The following is a 23,288-nucleotide window of genomic DNA, read 5'->3' as shown; positions in this document are numbered from 1 at the left end:
GAGATGTGTGTGCAGGGAGCAGTCTCTTCTGGTTTCCCAGGCTTGTCTGCCTCTCTGAGGGTTTAGCTCTCCCTCCCACGGGATTTGGGTGCAGAGAACTGTTTATCCGGTCTGTTTCCTTCAGGGTCCGGCGGTGTCTCTGGCAGGGGTCCTGCCGCTCCCCCACAGGAGCCCAGAGGCCTTATACAGTTTCCTCTTGGGCCAGGGATGTGGGCAGGGGTGAGCAGTGTTGGTGGTCTCTTCCGCTCTGCAGCCTCAGGAGTGCCCACCTAACCAGGCGGTTGGGTCTCTCTGTCACCGGGTCTGGGAGCAGAGAGCTGCTGCGGGCCGGGATCCGCGGGTGTGGGACTTCCGGTAAACACAGAACGTGCCCGGTCCTGGAGAAATTCTGCTTCCGTGTGTCCCAAGCTCACCAGGCAGCTTTCTTGCAGCAGAAAATTTGGTCTTACCTGTGGTTCCGAGGCTCAGGTTCGCTCGTGGGGTGCTGCCCAGGGGCTCTCTGCAGCGGCAGCAACCAGGAAGCGGTAAGCTGTTTTTCTATCGAAACTGGAATTATGTTCTGTAAAGCATTTACTACTGACAAAAATTGAGCTCAGGTTTTTTAGTTGAAGGTGCACTTGTTTCATGACAAGTAGAAAATAATGCTGTTAGACTGTTTTTACCTGTGTATAAAAGAAATACTTTAATGTTTAAGATAAAGTGTCATTATAGTATATAAAAATGTTTATATAATGTGCATATATTTGTGTGTGTGTGTGTGTGTGTGTGTGTGTGTGTGTGTGTGTGCACACGCATGTATGGATGGATGTACTGTATAGATGAGATCATCTAGTTACACTGACTTAGTTTCTGGATATGGGAAACAGGAAACCAAACTTTCTAAAAATGATTAGTAAGTTTTTGTTTAATCAAATGGCTGGCAGAAACTTGAAATTTCTTTAACATATTAGCTGTAAGTTCTATAGAAAGTTCTTTTAGGAAAGAAAAAATAACCATTCCAAGAAACTTCTTTTCTGTTTTTCCTATTATAGTGAGCTGCATAGTTCTCCTAAGCAAGGAGGTAGACTTCATCCTCCTTACCACTTCCACCCTTGCCTACCCCAGGGACTGTCTGACAAGGTAAACAGAATGGTTTACATTTATTAAAACATGATACCGTGAGTTTATAGTGACGCGTTTTTGTCTGAACACTGCTGAAAAATAAAAAATCAATTTTACTTGTTTTTGTACTAAGTATGGCCATTCATGCAGGTGTTTGGAACCTAAATATTTGCACCTGAAAATAATAGAAACCATATTTCCTTAATAACCTTTAAGGAAAATATATTTTAACATAATGATTAAATCTTATTTTAATGCAGACCTAATATCAGATTCATCAGTGAGTAAGAATCCCAATTCTACGCAAAGAAATTGAATTGATTCTGTTTTTTTCTAGAGATGAAATTGCTTCTTGTGGCTATGAAGGTAGGTATGGAGAAGCTAAATGAGTTCTATTTCTTAATGGATAGATGATTTTTTTTATATTTTTAGAAAGATTAAGCCTAGCAAGTCAGTTCTACAATTTCCACTTATGAAATATATATTACAAAGGAAATATTTTAGTCTGAGTCCTTCATCTATACTACCATGTAAAGAATTTTAAATAACATAATAGTCCCTAGTGATCCTCCGGTGAAAACAATAATAATAATAATAATAATAATAATAATAATAACAGTAATAGGCATTGTCATGTATAGCTTACTTGAGGTATAAAATGATAAGAAATTGAAAGCTATATTTTTCTTTTTCTTTTTCTTTTTCTTTTTTTATTTGTATGGCATTGGCGAGGCATTATTTGTCAGTCTTTACAAATAAGAAAAACTCGCCTCACAACTGTTCATAACTGCCCTTCTGGGCAGTCTGTCTCTTCACGGACACAGTCACATATATTCAAGAAAACACACAGAAAATTAAGCTGAAACTCGATTTCCTTTTAAATTAAAAGTAAACGATTTTCTACTATTGCTGATGACCAATGTTGGCATCTGTGTGGTGGGTAAAATGAGGCAGGCAGCCATTGGGAGTCAGTGCTTAAAGCTATTGATTGGGGTGGATCCAGACACCTATGGGGATGCTGCAACAGGCAGCCAGCGACTAGAGATGTTACTCAACAGACAGTTTTCTGAGGGAGCAAAGCTTAAGTTACTGGGGGTTGGCACTCTCTATGATCAGCGAAAAACCTATGAACTCTTTACTCCTTGGGGTCAGTGAGAAAGACCAGGGAAGAGAGAAAATTCACACACACACACACACACACACACACACACACACACACACACACACACACAGAGTTGATGGTAGAAGGAACAGTTTCCATCATATACATTAATGAACCTTTTGCATTGTCTTTTACTTTTCCATAATGGGTATTGCTTACAATTGTGTTGCTGCAGATTTGGTTTTACCACAGGCTTCTTTGATGCTCTGAGCTGCTTTGATTTTAATTTCTGCTCCTCTCTGTATTAGCTTCTCACCCCTCGGCCCTCCGTCTCCTGAAGTTCAGACTGGGCGGCGTCTGGCGGTCGTCCACGCCCGGTGGTCTGCGTGGGCCTAGGTCTCCCTGTCCACCGGCGCCTCGGGCTGGCCACCCTTCTCGTGGCTCATTCCTGCTCGTTCCAGCGCTCTCGCTCCCGTCCTCGCCTGCTCTCCCCACCGTGGGGACACATCAGCGGGGGCTGGTCAGGTGCCTGCCTGGGCGGGAGAGGGGCCATGTTGCCCCGGTCGGTCATCCCGCCTCCTGTCTGGTGGGAGGCGGGCCCCGCCCACTGGGTCCGTGCATTCGCCGCTGCCACGCACCCACCATTGCGCACAGAGAGAGCAACCTGCCAGAGTCGGATTGGGGATGGCGGATAACGCACCCGCCGGGGCTGGTCTCAGGTACCTCTCCTCCCCCCCTCCCTCTTGTGGGGCCCGTCCGCTCGGGCACCAGCTGGCGTGACGCTGTGGCGTTCGTGCGAAGACGGGACTTGTCCCCGGGATGTGGGAGCTGGCCGGGATAGAGAGGTCGCAGGCCCCAGCCTGGGACCCCGGCACCCTCTCGCTCTCCTCTCTGTCTGTCCGCCCGCGGCCACGCGCGCCCTCATTTCCTCCTTCCCCTGTCAACCGCGACCTCAGATCAGACGTGGCGACCTGCTGAATTTAAGCATATTTCTCAGCAGAGGAAAAGAAACTAACCAGGATTCCCTCAGTAATGGCGAGTGAACAGGGAAGAGCCCAGTGCCGAATCCCCGCCGCGTGCCGTGGCGCGTGAAATGTGGCGTATGGAAGACCCACTCCCCGGAAACGCTCGTGGGGGCCCAAGTCCTTCTGATCAAGGCCGAGCCCTTGGACGGTGTGAGGCCAGTAGCGGGCCCAGGCGTGCCGGCCCAGATCTTCCTGGAGTCGGGTTGCTTGGGAATGCAGCCCAATGTGGGTGGTAAATTCCATTTAAGGCCAAATACCGGCACGAGACCGAAAGCCAACAAGTACAGTAAGGAAAAGTTGAAAAGAACTTTGAAGAGAGTTCAAGAGGGCGTGAAACCGTTAAGATGTAAACGGGTGTGGTCAGCGCAGTCCGCCCAGAGGATTCAACCCAGAGAGGGGCGTTCAACTGTGCAGGTGATCCCGGGGGATCTTTCCCACTTCCCGTTCCTCCGGACCCCTCCACCCGCGCGTTTTTCTCCCCCCCCCGCCAAGCGTCCCGCCCTCGCTGTCCCTGTTTCTCCCAACAGGGTGGTAGGCGGGCGCACAGGCGGTGGGGGCGGGTGCGCAGGTGCTTCCGGGAGGGGGGGGGATTGGTGGGTGACCGCCCCTCCCCCCATGTTCGGCGGCTGGCCGCAGCCAGGCGCCCTTCCACCAAGGCGGTGCGCAGAAACCAGCTAAGGGACCACTGGGAAGGCCCTACTGGGAAGGTGACTGGAGGGGAGGGTGGTGCGGTGCGGTATCACCTGGGGGCCCCAGACCACCCCGTCCCGAGTGTTACAGCACCTCCTCTCCATACAGAAGACACTGACAGACAGACTGACAGACACACACACACCGACACACACACAAATACATATTTAAGTATTTAAAATGATGTTTAAAAAAAACAGTCTTCCTGTTTAAAGGGAAGTTGGCTGACAGAACGTTTTTGTGGTTTTTTTATCCTCTTTTTTACCAAATAGGTAAAGTATTTTGTTCCCCCTTCTAGGAAGGACTGAAGTGTACACATTTTGTTCTTCCTCCTTCTTGAGCATCATATGGTCTATGAATTGTATCTTGGGTATTCCAAGCTTTGGACTACTATCTACTAACTGTGTTAATTCACTCAGGATGGTATTTCCTAGTTCTATCCATTTGCCTAGGAATTTCATGAAGTCATTGTTTTGGAAAGTTGAGTAGTACTTCATGGTGTAAATATGCCACATTTTCTCTATCCATTCCTCTGTTGAAGGGCATCTGGGTTCCAGCTTCTGGCTGGAGGGCCTTTGCACTAGAACTCTTCCAGTCTGATGTCTCTCAGACATGCTCAAAAGTTTTTGTCCTGGGTGATTCTACAATCCCATAAATCTGGATATAATATTTTGTGTAAAATTACGAAAGCATTTAATTAAATTAACATATAGCAAAAGTTAAAAATATGGATAAACTCTCTTCCAGCTTAATCTTTTCTTGGTTATTATCAGTATCTAAGATACATACTGGGTGACAACAGCAAATTAAGAATTATCCTGCAGTCCCTTAACCATTTTCTATGTTTCTGTGGTGTTGTGTGTTGTAAGAATGTTGGTGGATGTGAGTGTGTGGTGCATGCCTGTAACTATGTGGCTTTACCCATCTGTGCATGTGTTTTTGGAGTTCTGAGAAGGATTTCAAGCGTCTTCTTTAGTGCTGTTCACTGTTCTTGACATAAGTTCTCTTGTTGAACTAGAAATTCAGTGTGGGATTGGAGAACTGGTCAGTGAGCCCTCAGGATTCAGAGGTAATAGTTATGTGTAGCTATCCCCTATGCCTGGCATTATGTATACATGCTGAATATTCACACCCAGGTCCATATGTTTCTACCCTCTGAGCAATTTCCCAGTCCTAGAGTGATGAATGTTTGCTTAAGATTTGATAACAGACCTGAATTGTTTTCTGTTTCTGCTTTTGTTTGTAATTATCCATAGGTAACAAGCAGGTGGATATTATAAAAGACACCTGAAAAGACCAGAAAATAAAAATAGGAGTACATGCATTACAAGCAATTCTATAAAACCGTATTTTGCATACTTAACTTGTGAAGCACAGTTGATATTTCGAGGTTTGCCTGTTATATAAACAGCATAGTTTGATATAAGGACAGTTTAGACTCTTTAAATAGAAAAGAATAAGAGAGATACATGTCTTGAAATAGTGTAGAGAATGTGATACTTTATCACATGAGAATTAAAACTGAGCTACATAGCCTTCAACAGAGGAAATGAGGGAGAAGTGTGTATATACCTTTTGCAGCACAGTCTCTGGAATAAAACAAACAGGGACGTTTAAATAAATATATAGCAGTATTTAAAACTTCATTTCTCTTCCAATATTTGCAATTACATAGTCAAAGATTATATCTTGGAGTCATAGATCACTGTGCTATCTAGGATTGCACGATGAGGATGGCATAGTGGCAGTATAGCAAAATAACTGATAGGAAAAGCAGAGCAGTCACCCCATTAGGATTCATATGAATTGCATTTCCTCCCTGCTGGGAACTAAGCAACAATGGGTGAAACTGTACAAGTACCTCTGTAGTAATTTGGTGTCTTGGGGTTATGTTCACAGGATATACAGCTGGAGCACATGGTGTTCAATTTATTTTTAGTTTGTCTGATTTAAAATGTGATTGCTGTTAGTAAACATTTTTGTGATGATTGCTTGAAATTTATTTGCTCTTTATTAGAAATTGTAGAATCATATTTATACTTTGCAGTCCTGGGGGTACAGGTGGTTGTACATGGGGAACAACTAAGTCAGCAAATGATTACGTCAGACAATGCTGACGAAAAGAACATGGATACCACAGTTACAGCTGCCTAAGAACTGATATCCACAACCTAAGGGAAGAGTCTCTTCCCTCAACCTTGACTCCTTTAAGACATTGGCTTCAGCATCAGACAGGCCTTGACAAGATTGATCCTGGGTAAGGGCATAGAACACGTGTTCCAGTTATTCTTTTGTCCAGGTCTCTCAGACAGCCTAGGGCAGTCCTGGCTCCCCATATTAATAGGTTCTTCGTAGTATTCATAAGACTTTCCAGCTGGATGTGACTTTTGAATGTTCTTTCATAAGCAGGGAAGTGTTAGATCACAGTCCTGTCTAACTGGCTGCTTTCCTCAAACCTACCATCCCCTTTGTAACCACTGAATATAATTGATAAGCAACATATTCTGTGGCCTTGTAGTCTCTCTGTCCCTTGCATCTGATTCCCAGGCCCCAAAAACCTTTAATGGTAAATCTGTCTCCACCTTTTTTCTTTCTGTGATTCATCTATTAGTCTAGATCATAAGGTATATATCCTACCCAAAAAAATCATACGATTGAGAAACACCAAAATCCTATAATTTCTTGGAAATTAAAAATCCTCACTCTCCTATCTTTGGGTCTAGTATCCCATCATGGTTATATGTGGCCATGATGCAATAAATCACTTCATACTCAAGTACTTAAGCATGTTTTCCCTTCAGGACACTTGACACACAATACATGTGCTGCAGTAAAAATAAAAACAACAAAACAAAACAAAAACCTGACAGAACTGGTTCCCAGTTATACCCTAGCTGTCTCACTCCCTTAATATTTCTGGTGCCATTGGAAATAGCAATAATTTATCTCAGTGGCTCCATGCTGCCCCCATCTACTTTCTGACACACTAATCTTCCCAACACAGCACCGTGTCAGGCCGCTCATCCCTCATCCACAGCCCTCTTGGTTGGGTTTCCACCATGCCAGGCAAACACATCCCAATTCTTTGGTAGGCCCACGCATCTGGCCTCCATACACTCTCTTAAACTCAATTAAGTTGCCTTATGAAAGAACACATCAGACAATATTTTCTGATGCAATTGATAAGATATAATTTGCCAATCTAGATGGCACAAAATCTTGTACATACCCATCCCTTGAGAATAGGCATAACAACCTGTAATATGTACAGAGAAGCATCTAAACATCTACTGCCATGTTCTCTGTGCTCTCACATTCTCACTCTGGCTTCCTCTGGCCCTCTAAAATTTTTCTCCAACCCATCCTTCCTTCTTATCCAATGACAGGCCTGGTTCTATCCTGTACCTCCCTTCACCTTAATAATGACATCAATCTACTCTTTTACCCTTTTAATTAAAAAAAAAACAGAAACTTTTTTCTCAAATATAAGTTGAGCACAACTATTATCATTCTGTCATTTAAAAGTATAAGATGTACCTAACACGCAGCCCAACTTTTATCAGTTAAACAGAACATGTAGATATATTTTAGCTTTTAAAAGCTTAAAATCTGTTATGTCCTGGTTAGCTTATGTATTATCTGATAACTAGCTAATTAAATATGTATTCTCCGGTTCAGTTTGCCAGAATTTTATTGAGTATTTTTGCGTCGATATTCATAAGGGAAATTGGTCTGAAGCTCTCTTTCTTTGTTGGCTTTTTGTGTGGTTTAGGTATAAGAGCAATTGTGGCTTCATAGAAGGAATTTGGTAGTGCTCCATCTGTTTCAATTTTGTGGAATAGTTTGGATAATATTGGTATGAGGTCTTATATGAAGGTCTGATACAATTCTCCACTAAACTCATCTGGATCTGGGCTCTTTTTGGTTGGGAGACCTTTAATGACTGCTTCTATTTCCTTAGGAGTTATGGGGTTGTTTAACTGGTTTATCTGTTCCTGATTTAACTTCGGTACCTGGTATCTGTCTAGGAAATTGTCCATTTCCTGCAGATTTTCAAGTTTTGTTGAATATAGGCTTTTATAGTAAGAGCTGATGATTTTTTGAATTTCCTCTAAATCTGTAGTTATGTCTCCCTTTTCATTTCTGATTTTGTTAATTTGGACACACTGTGTCCTCTCGTTAGTCTGCCTAAGGGTTTATCTATCTTGTTGATTTTCTCAAAGAACCAACTTTTGGTTCTGTTGATTCTTTCTATGGTCCTTTTTGTTTCTACTTGGTTGATTTCAGCTCTGAGTTTGATTTTTTCCTGCCTTCTACTCCTCCTGGGTGTATTTGCTTCTTTTTGTTCTAGAGCTTTTAGGTGTGTTGTCTGGCAAACTGAATCCAAGAGCACATCAAAACGATCATCCACCATGATCAAGTAGGCTTCATCCCAGGCATGCAGGGAAGTTTTAATATATGGAAAACCATCAACATGATCCATTATATAAACAAACTGAAAGAACAAAACCACATGATCATTTCATTAGATGCTGAGAAAGCATTTGACAATATTCAACACCCCTTCATGATAAAAGTCCTGGAAAGAATAGGAATTCAAGGCCCATACCTAAACATAGTAAAAGCCATGTACAGCAAACCAGTTGCTAACATTAAACTAAATGGAGAGAAACTTGAAGCAATCCCACTAAAATCAGGGACTAGACAAGGCTGCCCACTCTCTCCCTACTTATTCAATATAGTCCTTGAAGTTCTAGCCAGAGCAATCAGACAACAAAAGGAGATCAAGGGGATACAGATTGGAAAAGAAGAAGTCAAAATATCACTATTTGCAGATGATATGATAGTATATTTAAGTGATCCCAAAAGTTCCACCAGAGAACTACTAATGTTGATAAACAACTTCAGCAAAGTGGCTTGGTATAAAATTAACTAAAATGAATCAGTAGCCTTCCTCTACACAAAAGAGAAACAAGCCTAGAAAGAAATTAGGGAAATGACACCCTTCATAAAAGACCCAAATAATATAAAGTACCTCGGTGTGACTTTAACCAAGCAAGTAAAAGATCTATATAATAAGAACTTCAAGACTCTGAAGAAAGAAAATGAAGAAGACCTCAGAAGATGGAAAGATCTCCCATCCTCATGGATTGGCAGGATTAATATAGTAAAAATGGCCATTCTACCAAAAGCAATCTACAGATTCAATGCAATCCCCATCAAACTACCAATCCAATGCCTCAAAGAGTTAGACAGAACAATTTTCTAATTCATCTGGAATAACAAAAAACCCAAGATAGCTAAAACTATCGTCAACAATAAAAGGACTTCAGGGGGAATAACTATCCCTGAACTCAAGCAGTATTACAGAGCAATAGTGATAAAAACTGCATGGTATTGGTACAGAGACAGACAGATAGACCAATGGAACAGAATTGAAGACCCAGAAATGAACCCACACACCTATGGGCACTTGATTTTTGACAAAGGAGCCAAAACCATCCAATGGAAAAAAGATAGCATTTTCAGCAAATGGTGCTGGTTCAACTGGAGGTCAACGTGTAGAAGAATGCAGATCGATCCATGCTTATCACCCTGTACAGAGCTTAAGTCCAAGTGGATCAAGGACCTCCACATCAAACCAGATACACTCAAACTAATAGAAGAAAAACTAGGGCAGCATCTCGAACACATGGGAACTGGAAAAAGTTTCCTGAACAAAACACCAATGGCTTATGCTCTAAGATCAAGAATCGACAAATGAGATCTCATAAAACTTCAAAGCTTCTGTAAGGCAAAGGACACTGTGGTTAGGACAAAACGGCAGCCAACAGATTAGGAAAAGATCTTCACCAATCCTACAACAGATAGAGGCCTTATATCCAAAATATACAAAGAACTCAAGGTTAGACCGCAGCGAGACAAATAATACTATTAAAAAATCGGGTTCAGAGCTAAATAAAGAATTCACAGTTGAAGAATTCCAAATGGCTGAGAAACACCTAAAGAAATGTTCAACATCTTTAGTAACAAGGGAAATGCAAATCAAAACAACCCTGAGATTTCACCTCACACCAGTGAGAATGGCTAAGATCAAAAAATCAGGTGAGAGCAAATGCTGGCGAGGATTGGAGAAAGATGAACATTCCTCCATTGTTGGTGGGATTGCAGACTGGTACAACCATTCTGGAAATCAGTCTGAAGGTTCCTCAGAAATATGGACATTGAACTGCCTGAGTATCCAGCTATACCTCTCTTGGGCATATACACAAAAGATGCCCCAACATATAAAAAAGACACGTGCTCCACTATGTTCATAGCAGCCTTATTTATAATAGCCAGAAACTGGAAAGAACCCAGGTGCCCTTCAGCAGAGGAATGGATACAGAAAATGTGGTACATCTACACAATGGAATATTACTCAGCTATCAAAAACAATGACTTTATGAAATTCGTATGCAAATGGTTGGAACTGGAAAATATCATTCTGAGTGAGCTAACCCAATCACAGAAAGACATACATGGTATGCACTCATTGATAAGTGGCTATTAGCCCAAATGCTTGAATTACCCTAGATGCCTAGAACAAATGAAAATCAAGATGAATGATCAAAATGTTAATGTTTCACGCCTTCTTTAAAAGGGGAACAAGAATACCCTTCGCAGGGAAGAGAGAGGCAAAGATTGAAACAGAGACTGAAGTAACACCCATTCAGAGCCTGCCCCACATGTGGCCCATACATATACAGCCACCCAATTAGACAAGATGGATGAAGCAAAGAAGTGCCGACCGACAGGAGCCGGATGTAGATCACTCCTGAGAGACACAGCCAGAATACAACAAATACAGAGGCGAATGCCAGCAGCAAACCACTGAACTGAGAACGGGACCCCCGTAGAAGGAATCAGAGAAAGAACTGGAAGAGCTTGAAGGAGCTCAAGACCCCTTATGAACAACAATGCCAAGCAACCAGAGCTTCCAAGGACTAAGCCACTACCTAAAGACTATATATGGACTGACCCTAGACTCTGACTTCATAGGTAGTAATGAATATTCTAGTAAGATCACCAGTGGATGGGGAAGTCCTTGGTCCTGCTAAGACTGAACCCCCAGTGAACTAGACTGTTGGGGGGAGGGCGGCAATGTGGGGAGGGTTGGGAGGGGAACACCCATAACGAAGGGGAGGGGGGAGGGGGATGTTTGCCCGGAAACCGGGAAAGGGAATAACGCTCGAAATGTATATAAGAAATACTCAAGTTAATAAAAAAAAAAAAGAAGTTTAAGATAAAAGAGAAATAGTGATTATTGCTTCCTGTTATTTTCATATTTCAATGTGAGATTATGTTTGTGTGCTTTTCTTCTCTTTGTTTTTTTGCCAAGATGATTAGTTTCTTGCTTTTCCTAGGGTGTAGCTTGCCTCCTTATGTTGGGCTTTACCATTTATTTTCCTTTGTAGGGCTGGATTTGGAGAAAGATATTGTGTAAATTTGGTTTTGTCATGGAATATCTTGGTTTCTCCATCTATGTTAATTGAGAATTTTGCTGGATACAGTAACCTGGGCTGGCATTTGGGTTTTCTTAGGGTCTGTATGACATCTGTCCAGGATCTTTTTGCTTTCATTTTCTCTGGTGAGAAATCTGGTGTGATTCTGATAGGTCTGCCTTTATATGTTACTTGACCTTTTTCCCTTACTGCTTTTAATATTCTTTCTTTATTTTGTGTATTTGGTGTTTTGACTATTATGTGACAGGAGGATTTTCTTTTCTGGTCCAATCTATTTGGAGTTCTGTAGGCTTTTTGTATGTTTATGGGCATCTGTTTCTATAGGTTAGGGAAGTTTTCTTCTGTGATTTTGTTGAAGATATTTGCTGATCCTTTGAGCTGGGAGTCTTCACTCTCTTCTATACTTATTATCCTTAGGTTTGATCTTCTCGTTGAGTCCTGGATTTCCTGTATGTTTTGGACCAGTAGATTTTTCTCTTTTACATTATCTTTGACAGTTGTGTCGATGATTTCTATGGAATCTTCTGCTCCTTAGATTCTCTCTTCTATCTCTTGTATTCTGTTGGTGATGCTTGTATCTATGGCTCCTTGTCTCTTCCTTTGGTTTTCTATATCCAGGGTTGTTTCTCTTTTTGCTTTCTTTATTGCTTCTATTTCCATTTTTAATTCCTTCACCTGTTTGATTGTCTTTTCCTGGCATTCTTTTGGGGATTTTTGTGATTCTTCTCTATAGGCGTGAACTTGTTTGTTTATGTTTTCCTGTGTTTCTCTAAGGGAGTTCTTTATGCCTTTCTTGAAGTCCTCCAGCATCATGATCAAATGTGATTTTAAATCTAGATCTTGCTTTTCTGGTGTGTTTGGATATTCAGTGTTTGCTTTGGTGGGAGAATTGGGCTCCAATGATGCCATGTATTCTTGATTTCTGTTGCTTGAGTTCCTGAGCTTGCCTCTCACCATCAGGTTGTCTCTGGAGTTACCTTGTTCTGCTATTTCTGACAGTGGCTATACCCTCCTAAAGGCCTGCGTGTCAGGAGTGCTGTAGACCTGTTTTCTTTCAGCCAGTTATGGGAACAGAATGTTCTGCTTTTTGGTCTGTAGTCTCTCCTGTCTACTGGTCTTCAGCTGTTCCTGTGGGCCTGTGGCCTGAGTTCATCAGGCAGGTCACTTGGAGCAGAAAAGTTGGTCTTACCTGTGGTCCTGTGGATGAAGTTGCTCATGGGTGGTTGCCTTTGAGCTCTCCGTGACAGCAGCAACCATGAGGGCCTGCACTGCCTTTTCCAGGAGGCCCCCTGCACCAGGGTCCCAGATGGCATTTAGGTGTTTTCCTCTGGAGTAAGAAATGTGGGCAGAGTGCACACACGTTTGGCTTCCCAGGCATGTCTGCCCCTCTGAAGGTTTAGCTCTCCCTCCCACGGGATTTGGGTGCAGAGAACTGTTGGCCGGGTCCCTTCAGGTCAGGGTGGTGTCTGGCCTGCAGGGGACCTGCCACTCGAGTGTGAGAGGCATTCCTTTTTAAAAGAAATTTTTTTTAAAGTGTGAATGGCAAAATAATATCGACAAGTTGAAAATAAAATGCAGAAATAAAAATCAATAATGTTTCGTAACTGTATGAACACATTATATGGGATATAATGTAAATTATTGAGATTTAACAACCTACATAGCTAACACATCTGGAAAAAATAAGAATAGAAGATTTGACCCAAATTTCAAGACTTTATAATTTTGTCTTGCTAAGTAAAGCTTATAATACTTATGATTAATGACTAATGACTTAATCCATATCTAAGGAAGAAGATCAGGCAGATGACCAGCCTGCTCCCTCTCATATCCCACAAATTTCCCAGGAATTCTGCCCTAGCCAGTGATACAGGAAGGTTGCTCTAACCAGGGACACAGGATGCTTGCACTATCCAAGTTCAAAGGAGCCCCTCCCCTTCATTGAGAGACAGCACTTCTTGTCTTCCAGGAGGCCTGCTCTAACCCATGTCACAGAGCTTTCCAGCTCCCAAGGAGGCCATCTCTAGTCACAGACACCCAGCCCAGTTAACACCAGATGTGACCAGGTGGCAAGATGGAGATCATACTTCTGTGTTATAAAGCAAAATTCCTAAAACACTGCTTGGTATATGACAATCTCTGATCCTTGGCAATACCTCTCCTTCAGGAATGTCTTCTGCTATATCTCCACACAGGAAAGGCAAAAGAATGTGATGAAGATGTGAAAAAATAAATCAAATCTGTCTCTGTGACTCGGCTGCTCTCTAATTCTCAAAATGGTATAGAACAGCTCTTCTCATTTCATAATATTTTTAATTCATGTTGAAATTATGCTAGTAAAATTTGAGATATACAAATACTGAAGAATGATAATGTATTCATTAATATTAATTGTCAGTATGACAGGATTTAGATTCACTTAGGAAACAAATCCCATCAATGACTCTAAGGGAGAATTATGACTGTCCTAACTAAGGTGAGAATACTCTGAATGTGGACTGCACCATTCAATGGGCTGCAGTCATGAATAGAATAAAAAGGAGAAAGTTGAGCCGAGCACAGCATCAATTTCTCTGCTTGTAATGCAATGTTAAGATGAGTTTCACACAGTTTGTAGTCATGTCCTCCCTGTTAAATAGATAGTGTCTTCAAAGTGAGAGGCAAAATAAACCTTTTATTCATCAAGTTTTATAAGAGGCTATGATTTGGGAAGAATACCCCAGACTCAAATAATATGCAACAGGAGATTGTGTTTATTTTGTAGATAACCTGCCAGCAGGGAGGGGGGTCTACCATTCATCAGAATGGAAGACAAAGGTGTGGAAATTTCAGGGTCAATTTTAAGTCTGTTAGGGTAGGAATGGGTGACTTTTATCTTTCATCCCTATTACTGATTAGCTCTATCTCCAGGAGTATGGCTGCCTTTGTGATTGGTTAAAGCACTGAGGGATTTGGGGACTTTTGCTACTTAATTATACTTGTCTCAGGCTAGCTGGTGGGTCAGCTTTTACAGCTTCTGATTGGTTGCCCATGAGGTTGGCTCAGACTAGGTGGTAAGGCATCTTCCTGATTGGCTGCCAGCAAGTGGTATTTTTTCCTGGAATTGACTGTGTTCAGTCTTTTCCAGTTCTTGGAAACATACATTTAGGGCTACTCTCCCAAACTGTTGGTTTTCAGCCTGTCATGGAGTCAGCCTGAGTCTGGCTCACTCAGTCCTAACAGCTTCTTTCATCGGATATTTTCTTACATCATTAAAAAAATAACTAATATTGGTAGTAATTAGGTTTACTCATTTCTACATTGAGAATGTCTTAAAGGTTAACATGAAGATGGACAAGAGTTCAACTACTAATACTGGGCTGGAATGAGGGAAGAGAAAAGGTGATAATAAAAAAGATGCAAGAAATGTTGATAAAGACAATTCATTTTATATTCCTGGGTTTTGCCTTTTTATCTGCAGCTTGAGATGTCTCCTACTAGAGAACATATAGACTTCAGCCTAGTATTCCTATAGATCTATTATTTCACTATAGAAGAAACTTGTTTAAAAACTGAGAGATGACTTGATAAAGTGTAATATGAAAATGTAAGAACCTGAGTTCTTATCTTTATCACCCATATGAAAAAGCTAAACTTGTGGTTTTGTTTTTCTATTTTATGAGAGACAGGGTTGAGAAGACACACAAACGGGATTTCTGAATCTTGCTGGTTAGCCAGTATAGCAGATTTAGTTAAGCTCCAGAATCTCCCCCAAGAGACAAATTCAAAACAATAAGGTAGACAGCTGGAAAGATTACCCAGGTTAAAGGTCAGTTGTTAGACAGACAGATGACAGAAGAGAACCAACTCATGCTAGCTGTTCCCAGACTTTCACATGTGCTTTGTAGAATTTGCACGCACGAGAACAAACAAACACACACACACACACACACACACACACACACACACTTACTCACAAAAGTCTACACAGACAATATATGAACAGAATTTCAAAAATTAATAGAACCAACAAAGTATTGAAAAACATAAGCTGGAGAAATAATTGAAGAAGAAAACTTACATGAACCTTTGTCCTCTGCAAGTACACATTTGGTAGATTGAACCTGCATACAGAAGTGTGTATGCCTGTACACAATATACATACACACAAACACTCTCAAATAAACACACCACAATCCATTCTTGACTATATTAGTGTCACTATGCATCTATTATCCCATTGGCTCTCCTCCTGCTTACTCTTCTGTGTCATAGCTGGCAAGGACTAAACCTACCTGCCTCCTCTGTATTTCTTTCCTTACCAATCCTTTTTACTCTCATTTTCCATTTGTCTTCTCTTTTCTCCTTTTGTTCTGTCATTTGCAGAAACGTACTGAATGTTTTCTTATAGAAACTTAAAGGAAAACTCTTATTGCTCTATTGAGCTTTCTGCCACATTTCAAGTTCTAGCAATGAGATTCTTTTAGGATTTGTAAACATTCTATTGACATATTCATATTTGAAGCATACATTATTACTTATTTATTCATGTGTCATTTCTTTGCTGGATGATTTGAAGTAGGATGAAATAAAAGTCATACATAGTAAAGCTAATGCAACTGGAATGTATTTTAAAATTTCAGAATCAGATATATCTAATGACAAATAAAGAATGTCTAGGAATCCCCATATAGTTACCAGTGCTCCCTGGCACTCACATGTTGTTACATTCAAGTTTCTCATCATAGAAAATACAGCAGTCAACCAAGCAAAAATGATTGCATTCTAGTCTGGAAGTGTATTGAATATAAGTTTGTTGTATAAAAACACTGATAGGGAGTATTGCAGATGATAATAACACAATGATAACCTATTTTTGACTTAATGTGTAATTGGTTTCCAGTTATTGAAACTTTAGTGCTTAAAGTTTTTCAAAAATATATTCTGCTGAAGATATGTCTGTCACTATCAAGATATATTGCCCATATCTTATAGTGGATTTTCAGATCTTGAGGCTGAAAAACACATGCTTTTGATATGAATCTTGAAACATAGTCCCCATGAAAAGCTTAGTCAGAGAAAGGTGGTACATGACTTTAATCCCAGGAGAGAGAGGAAATCAGATCTCTGATCAAGGTCAGCCTGAGACAGATCAAGTTTCAAGTAAAGAACACCATTGATCCAGATGTTGTGGTACACACTTTAATCTGGGAAATATTTTCTGCTGGAGGCATACATAAGGTCAGTGAAAGAAGGAAAGTTTCCTTTTTCTATGCAACTGCGTGCAGTTACTTGCTATCATTCTCTCCAAACTTCTTGCCCAGCAGAATTTAGGGTTGCAGAGACAACATTTAGTGGGCTACTAGGAGTGGTAGTGAATGTGCTTTTCCACCTCTTGATTCCTGGACCCATAGATCCTGTCTGTGGGAGAAACTGCACCATATCTAGGATGCTGATTCAAAGCATACACTCCCTTGTGAAGAAACTTGCCCCAGATTTCCATGCTGTTTCCATCTAATTGGAGTACAAAGAAGCTGTGTTCCAGAGATGTTCAAGGTTGTATCTCCTGCTGCAGCTGGACTTGTAATGTGTAAGAATCACCAAGATAGTATTGGCTTTAAAGGTATGAAGGGGTCATAAGATCACATGAGGCTTGGCACTGTGAGAGTGTAGGGATGGCCACTGTTGAAGGAACAGCCTTAGTAACAGTTGAGGTCTCAGGAATGAAGGGACCATGAAAAGAAGTTGAGGCTTAGCATCATGAAGAAAGTCTATGAGAGACTACTGGTGAAACCTGATTGTAGGTGAAGACCCCAGCATATTGACGATTCCAGAACCATGATCACCAAGAAAAGCATCAGGGAATTAGAGTCAATAAGAGCTTAGAGTGCTACAGAGGACAGAGCTAGAGAAGTGGTAAAACCCTTTGGAGGAGACCAGAAAATCATGTGTGGATCCTAGACATTCAAACAAGATGCTATAAAGGTTAAGTTGTCTTGGATGCCACAAGATGTTAGAGATACCAGAGTTGTAGGCAAAATGCTGAAGAAAGTTTGCAACAGGGAATGGAAGAACAGAGAATGAAGAAGTTTCTTGCTGTTAAATGCAGGATCTGGCAATGGAAGTGAACAAGGATGGAAAGACTCAGAAATCTGACGATTGCTTTGGCTTTGACACCAGACATGGAGATGCAGATTTTGGAGTTTGCTCAGGTTGATTTTCATCTTGTTTCATCCAGTGTTTTCTTACCATGACATTTTGGAATGATAATGTATATCCTGCATGATATTGGGGGTAAGTGGTCTTCTTTTTGTTTTTGATTTTTAAAGGATTACAGTTTAGAGATTACCTAATCTCAGAAGAAACATTGAACTTTGAACTCCTAACATTGGAGAAACTCTTATAGACTATGGGAACTGTAAAGTTGGAATAATGTATTTTGCATTGTGCTGTGCCTATGTATGACCTCTCTAGAGTCATGTATTTGAACTGTCCTATTGTAACCTGGGAGTAGAATGTGGTTTGAATATATTTGGCAAATTGGAAGTGGTACTATCATGAGATGTGGCCTTGTTTGAGGAAATGTGTCACTGTGGGCATGGACTTTGAGACACTCTCTCTAGCCAGGTAGGAACCAGTCATCTCCTGCTTGCCTTTGAAATAAGATACCACAATTTCAACTCCTCCAGGACCATGATTTCTGCTTTGATGATAATGGATTGAACCCCTGAACCTTTAAAGCAAGCCCCAATTAAATGCTGTCCTTTAAAATATTCACCTAGGTCATGGTGTCTCTTCACAGTAATGAAAACCCTAACTAAGACAATGGTGTAGTAAGTGCTGCTTTCACAAAGATTAGTTCTCAAAATGGAGCAACATGTCCCATTGGAGGCCTTCAGAGGTTTGTAGTTCAAGACATTGGAACTACTCGTGGTTTTGTTGAGCAGAAACGGATAGGAAAAAAAAACATGACGCATACTGCTATCCCTGGAATTTCAAAACTCTCTCACACATGTGACTTCATATGATTGAAGCTAAGATGGATATTGGCATTTCACTGACTTCAGTACTAAGTATAGGGTCTGAAACAGACCTGAAGAAGACCCTTTTAATATCTTGTTTTACAGGGAACAAATACAAAATATTAAAAAGTACCCAAGAATCAAGTATGGAGAAAGTCTGGTAACAACAGATCCAGGAGACATGGGCTAAATGTTTCTTTATCTCTTTAACTTTTCATAAAAACAGTTCACTATGAGCTGTTGGCTCCTGGAGAAGACTGGCAAGTATAGTCAGCAAAACTGACTCTATTGGATGCTTTACCATAGAACATGGGGACTTCAGTTCAATAAATGATTTATGCCATTGATGTAGTTCTCTGTATTTTCCTTTACACAAAAGAGATATTAATAAAATAGTATGATTTAGGCATGGAAAAGTAGTTCAGTATGGAAAAGTTCTTGTTGTGTCAGCAAAAAGATCTGATTTAATCCCTAGCAACAATATAAAAAGCCAAGCATGAGAGTTGGGGCACAGACAAAAGAGGATCACAGGCTTGCTAACTGCCAGCTTAGCTCCAAGTTCAATGAGTGACATTATCTCAAGGAAATAAGGTGGCAAGTAACACAGCTGGATGCATGATGTCAACATCTGTGTTCCATGTAAACCCCTGTCCAAAGGCATAGTATATGCAGATTCAGAAAAAAGGCAAAATTGGAAAATTTGTTATTTCTACAAAACTACCACTTGAGGCACTCTGAGGAAAAAAATTCATCATGGAAAATAGTTGATAATGAATAAAATGAGTTTCTGGGCTCATATTTCCAATTACAGCAGTAGAATGATTGAGGGGACAAAGCTCCAGAAAGATATTTGTGAGCACTCCCCAATCAAATAGGAGCTTGAGAAACAAGGCTACAGATCTGCTCCAGACAGCCATTTATTCCTATTAACTCAGACTATTAATATTAATATATTCTGGAATAGAAAACCAGGGGCCCACTCTTTTATCTTGCTGTGCAGACACTGAATATTGAATGACCTTGAATAAATGGAGTGTTATTGATGCCATTTTTGTCTCAAAAGAAGGAAAACCAGGGAGCCATCCCTAATCTCTCTTTTTTGTTTGGTTTGAGTTTTAGTCTTAAAGAAACCTAAGCAAAAACTCAAAGTACCAGGCTATAAAGACAAGTGTAACTTTAGATAGTGTGGCCTATGAAGAGCTCATATTTTCTCTATCTGTTAGCAAGACTAGACTCCCTGAACTCGACAAAGAAGGAGCATATTCCTTTTCACTGCCAATTGAAGATGATTTAAGAATGAGAAGACCCCACCCGAAGGTTTGTGCTCTCTTAGGAAAATTAGGCACATAATGAGAAAAGACTGCCAGGATTCATTAGTGGTGCAGTTCCACATTTTATTAAGTGCTGTGAGCCTGGTTTATTTCATGAAAAGGTCTGAGTGCATGAAGGACAAGATATTAAAGACAATAAAGAAAAGCAGTTTCACTACATAAAGGTGCTGTGTGTCTAAAGCATACAAACTCCGCAGCAATCACAATCATGTGGTTAGAAAATGGCTAACACCATCTTTAGTATTTGTTGTTTTATATTTTGTTTTAATGATTTTTTTCTTCATTTGGAGATGTTTTAAAGCATCTTATTATTAATAAGTTTATTCTTTGACAATTATTTACATAAACATAATGCTCTTTGATTACCCTCTCTCTTCCTGTGAGACTAAAACAGGAACAATATACATTACAAGTTAATGAGAAAACAAAACAATAAAAATATACCTTGCAGGTTGAGGGGTTTTTTTGTAGTGAAGATTAAGTTCCAGTTTTTACAATGTTAAATCTGTGAAATACTTACAGAATAAGTTTGTTTGTCCTGTATTAAGTCTTTGCAAGTTAAGATTTCTATTTGTAATTAAGAATACATTTATTTCTATTCTGACGTAAAATGCAAAATCTGTTTTGAGGTATTTACTCATTTACTTATTTATTTATTTGTATTTTTTTTCAAGACTGGGTATAACTAGCTCTGGCTGCCCTGGAAATAGCCCTGTATTTTTAATTGATGATCTTATAGCATAGAGTATTGCTGTTCTGTTCAGAATGTTGTCTCATATGCCAAAGTGTTTAAGGCTATTTTCTAATTTCTCCTCTATCAAGTTCAGTGTTTCTGGTTTTATGGTAAGGTCATTGATCTACTTGTACTTGAGATTTGAGCATGATAATAAATATGGCATCATTTGCATTCTTCCACCTGGAGACACCCAGTTTGACAAAATCTATTTTTTGAAGATTTTTCTTTACAGATGATAATTTCTGGCTTCCCTGTCCTTAGGTGTGAATTTATCTCTGGGCCTACAATTCAATTCTGTTTGTTGTTGTATCTGTTTTTATGCCAATACCTTGTGGGTTTTATCACTGTAGCTTTAAAGTATGACTTGAAAATCAGTGAAAGTAATACCTCCAACATTTTTTGTTGTTCTTTTTTGTTTGGTTTTTCACATTCAGGATTGTTCTAGATATCCTGGGTTCTTGGATTTTGGTTTTCTCTATGAAGTTGAGAATTGTCATTTCCTGGTCTGTAAAGAATTGTGTTGGAATTCTGATGGGGATTGCATTCAGTCAGTAGACTTTTTTGATAAAAACGACCATTTTTATTGTTAATCCTACCAATCCCTGAGGATCGAGATCTTTTCATTTTCTGGTATCTTCTTCAATTTTTCCTTCAAATATTATAAGCTTATAAGCTAGAAATCTTTCATTGACTTGGATAGACATTATCTATATCTTGAGGCTCATGTGAAGAGTGATTGTTTCCTCATTTTCTTCCTCAGTCTGTTTATCATTTCTTTATAGAAAGGCTACTGAGTACTTACTGTTAATCTTGTATGCAACTACTGTGCTAAAAGTGTTTATCAACTCTGGGAGATACCTAGTATAATTTTTAAGGTCACTAATGTACTCTCATTTCATCCAAAGTTAATGATACTTTCAATTCTTCCTTTCCAAATTGTGTCCCCTTGATCTCATTTGGCTCTCTTATTGCTATAGATAAAACTTCAAGTGCTATCTTGAATAGTATGAGCAAAGTAGAATGTCTGGTTCCTTATTTTAGTGGAATTAGTTTCCATTTCTATCCATTCAATTTGGTGTTAGCTATCGACTTGAAGTAAATCGAGATATGTTCCTTTTCCACGAATCTTGTGAATAGTTTTACCATGAACGGGTGGTGGAATTTATTAAAGACTTTTTACATATCACTATCTGCAGATGATATGATAGCATATTTAAGTGATCCCTAAAGCTCCAGCAGGGAACTACTAAACCTGATAAACACCTTCAGCAAAGTGGCTGGGTATAAAATTAACTCAAATAAATCAGTAGCCTTCCTCTACACAAAAGAGAAACAAGTCTAGAAAGAAATTAGGGAAACGACACCCGTCATAATAGTCCCAAATAATAAAAAATACCTCAGTGTGACTTTAACCAAGCAAGTGAAAGATCTGTATGATAAGAACTTCAAGCCTCTGAAGAAAGAATTTGAAGAAGATCTCAGAAGATGGAAAAATCTCCCATGTTCAAGGATTGGCAATATTAATATATTAAAAATGGCCATTTTACCAAAAGTGATCTACAGATTCAATACAATCCCCATCAAAATACCAATCCAATTCTTCAGAGGGTTAGACAGAACAATTTGCAAATTCATCTGGAATAACAAAAAACCCAAGATAGCTAAAACTATCCTCAACAATAAAAGGACTTCTGAGGGAATCACTATCCCTGAAGTCAAGCAGTATTACAGAGCAATAGTGATAAAAACTGCATGATATCAGTACAGAGACAGACGGATAGACCAGTGGAATACAATCGACGACCTAGAAATGAATTCACATACCTCTGGTCACTTGATTTTTGACAAAGGAGCCTAAACCATCCAATGGAAAAAAGAGCATTTTCAGCAAATGATGCTGGTTCAACTGGAGGTCAACATGTAGAAGAATGCAGATCGATCCATTCTTATCACCCTGTACAATGGTTAAGTCCAAGTGGATCAAGGACCTCCACGTCAAACCAGATACACTCAAACTAATAGAAGAAAAATTGGGGAGACATCTCGAACACATGGGCACTGAAGAAAATTTCCTGAGTAAAACACCAATGGCTTATGCTCTAAGATCAAGAATCGACAAAGGGGATCTCATAGAACTGCAAAGCTTCTTTCAGGCAAAGAACACTGTTGTTAGGACAAAACGGCAACCAAATGATTGGGAAAAGATCTTTGCCAATCCTACAACTGATAGAGGGCTTATATCCAAAGTATACAAAGAACACAAGAAGTTAGACCGCAGGGAGACAAATAACCCTATTAAAAATGGGGTTCAGAGCTAAACAAAGAATTCCCAGCTGAGGAATACCAAATGGCTGAGAAACACCTAAGTCATAAGGGAAATGCGAATCAAAACAACCCTGAGATTTCACCTCACACCAGTGAGAATGGCTAAGATCAAAAACTCAGGTGACAGCAGATGCTGGCAAGTATGTGGAGGAAGAGGAACACTCCTCCATTGTTGGTGGGATTGCAGACAGGTAAAACAATTCTGGAAATATCTCTGGAGGTTCCTCTGAAAATTGGACATTGAACTACCTGAGGACCCAGCTATACCTCTCTTGGGCATATACCCAAAAGATGTCCCAACGTATAACAAAGACACATGCTCCACTATGTTCATAGCAGTCTTATTTATAATAGCCAGGAGCTGGAAAAAACCCAGGTGCCCTTCAGCAGAGGAATGGATACAGAAAATGTGGTACATCTACAAAATGGAATATTACTCAGCTATCAATAGCAATGACTTTATGAAATTCAT

The 23,288-nt window shown here is 40.0% G+C and overlaps 1 long non-coding RNA gene across 1 annotated transcript in view; it reads left to right on the top strand.

Annotated features, from left to right (window-relative positions):
* Nucleotides 1–17,560: 17,560 nt before the first annotated feature.
* Nucleotides 17,561–23,288, top strand: part of LOC134485555 (uncharacterized) — a 104,870-nt gene continuing 99,142 nt past the window's right edge. Inside the window, exon 1 of the long non-coding RNA XR_010063677.1 lies at nt 17,561–17,696. This is a non-coding gene — a long non-coding RNA (uncharacterized LOC134485555). The remainder of the gene's footprint in view (nt 17,697–23,288) is intronic.

The sequence above is a fragment of the Rattus norvegicus genome, chromosome 2 (genome assembly GCF_036323735.1).
Source record: "Rattus norvegicus strain BN/NHsdMcwi chromosome 2, GRCr8, whole genome shotgun sequence".
Classification (NCBI taxonomy): Eukaryota; Metazoa; Chordata; class Mammalia; order Rodentia; family Muridae; genus Rattus; species Rattus norvegicus.
Note: the sequence above shows the minus strand (reverse complement) of the source record. Positions and strands in the feature narration are given on the sequence as shown.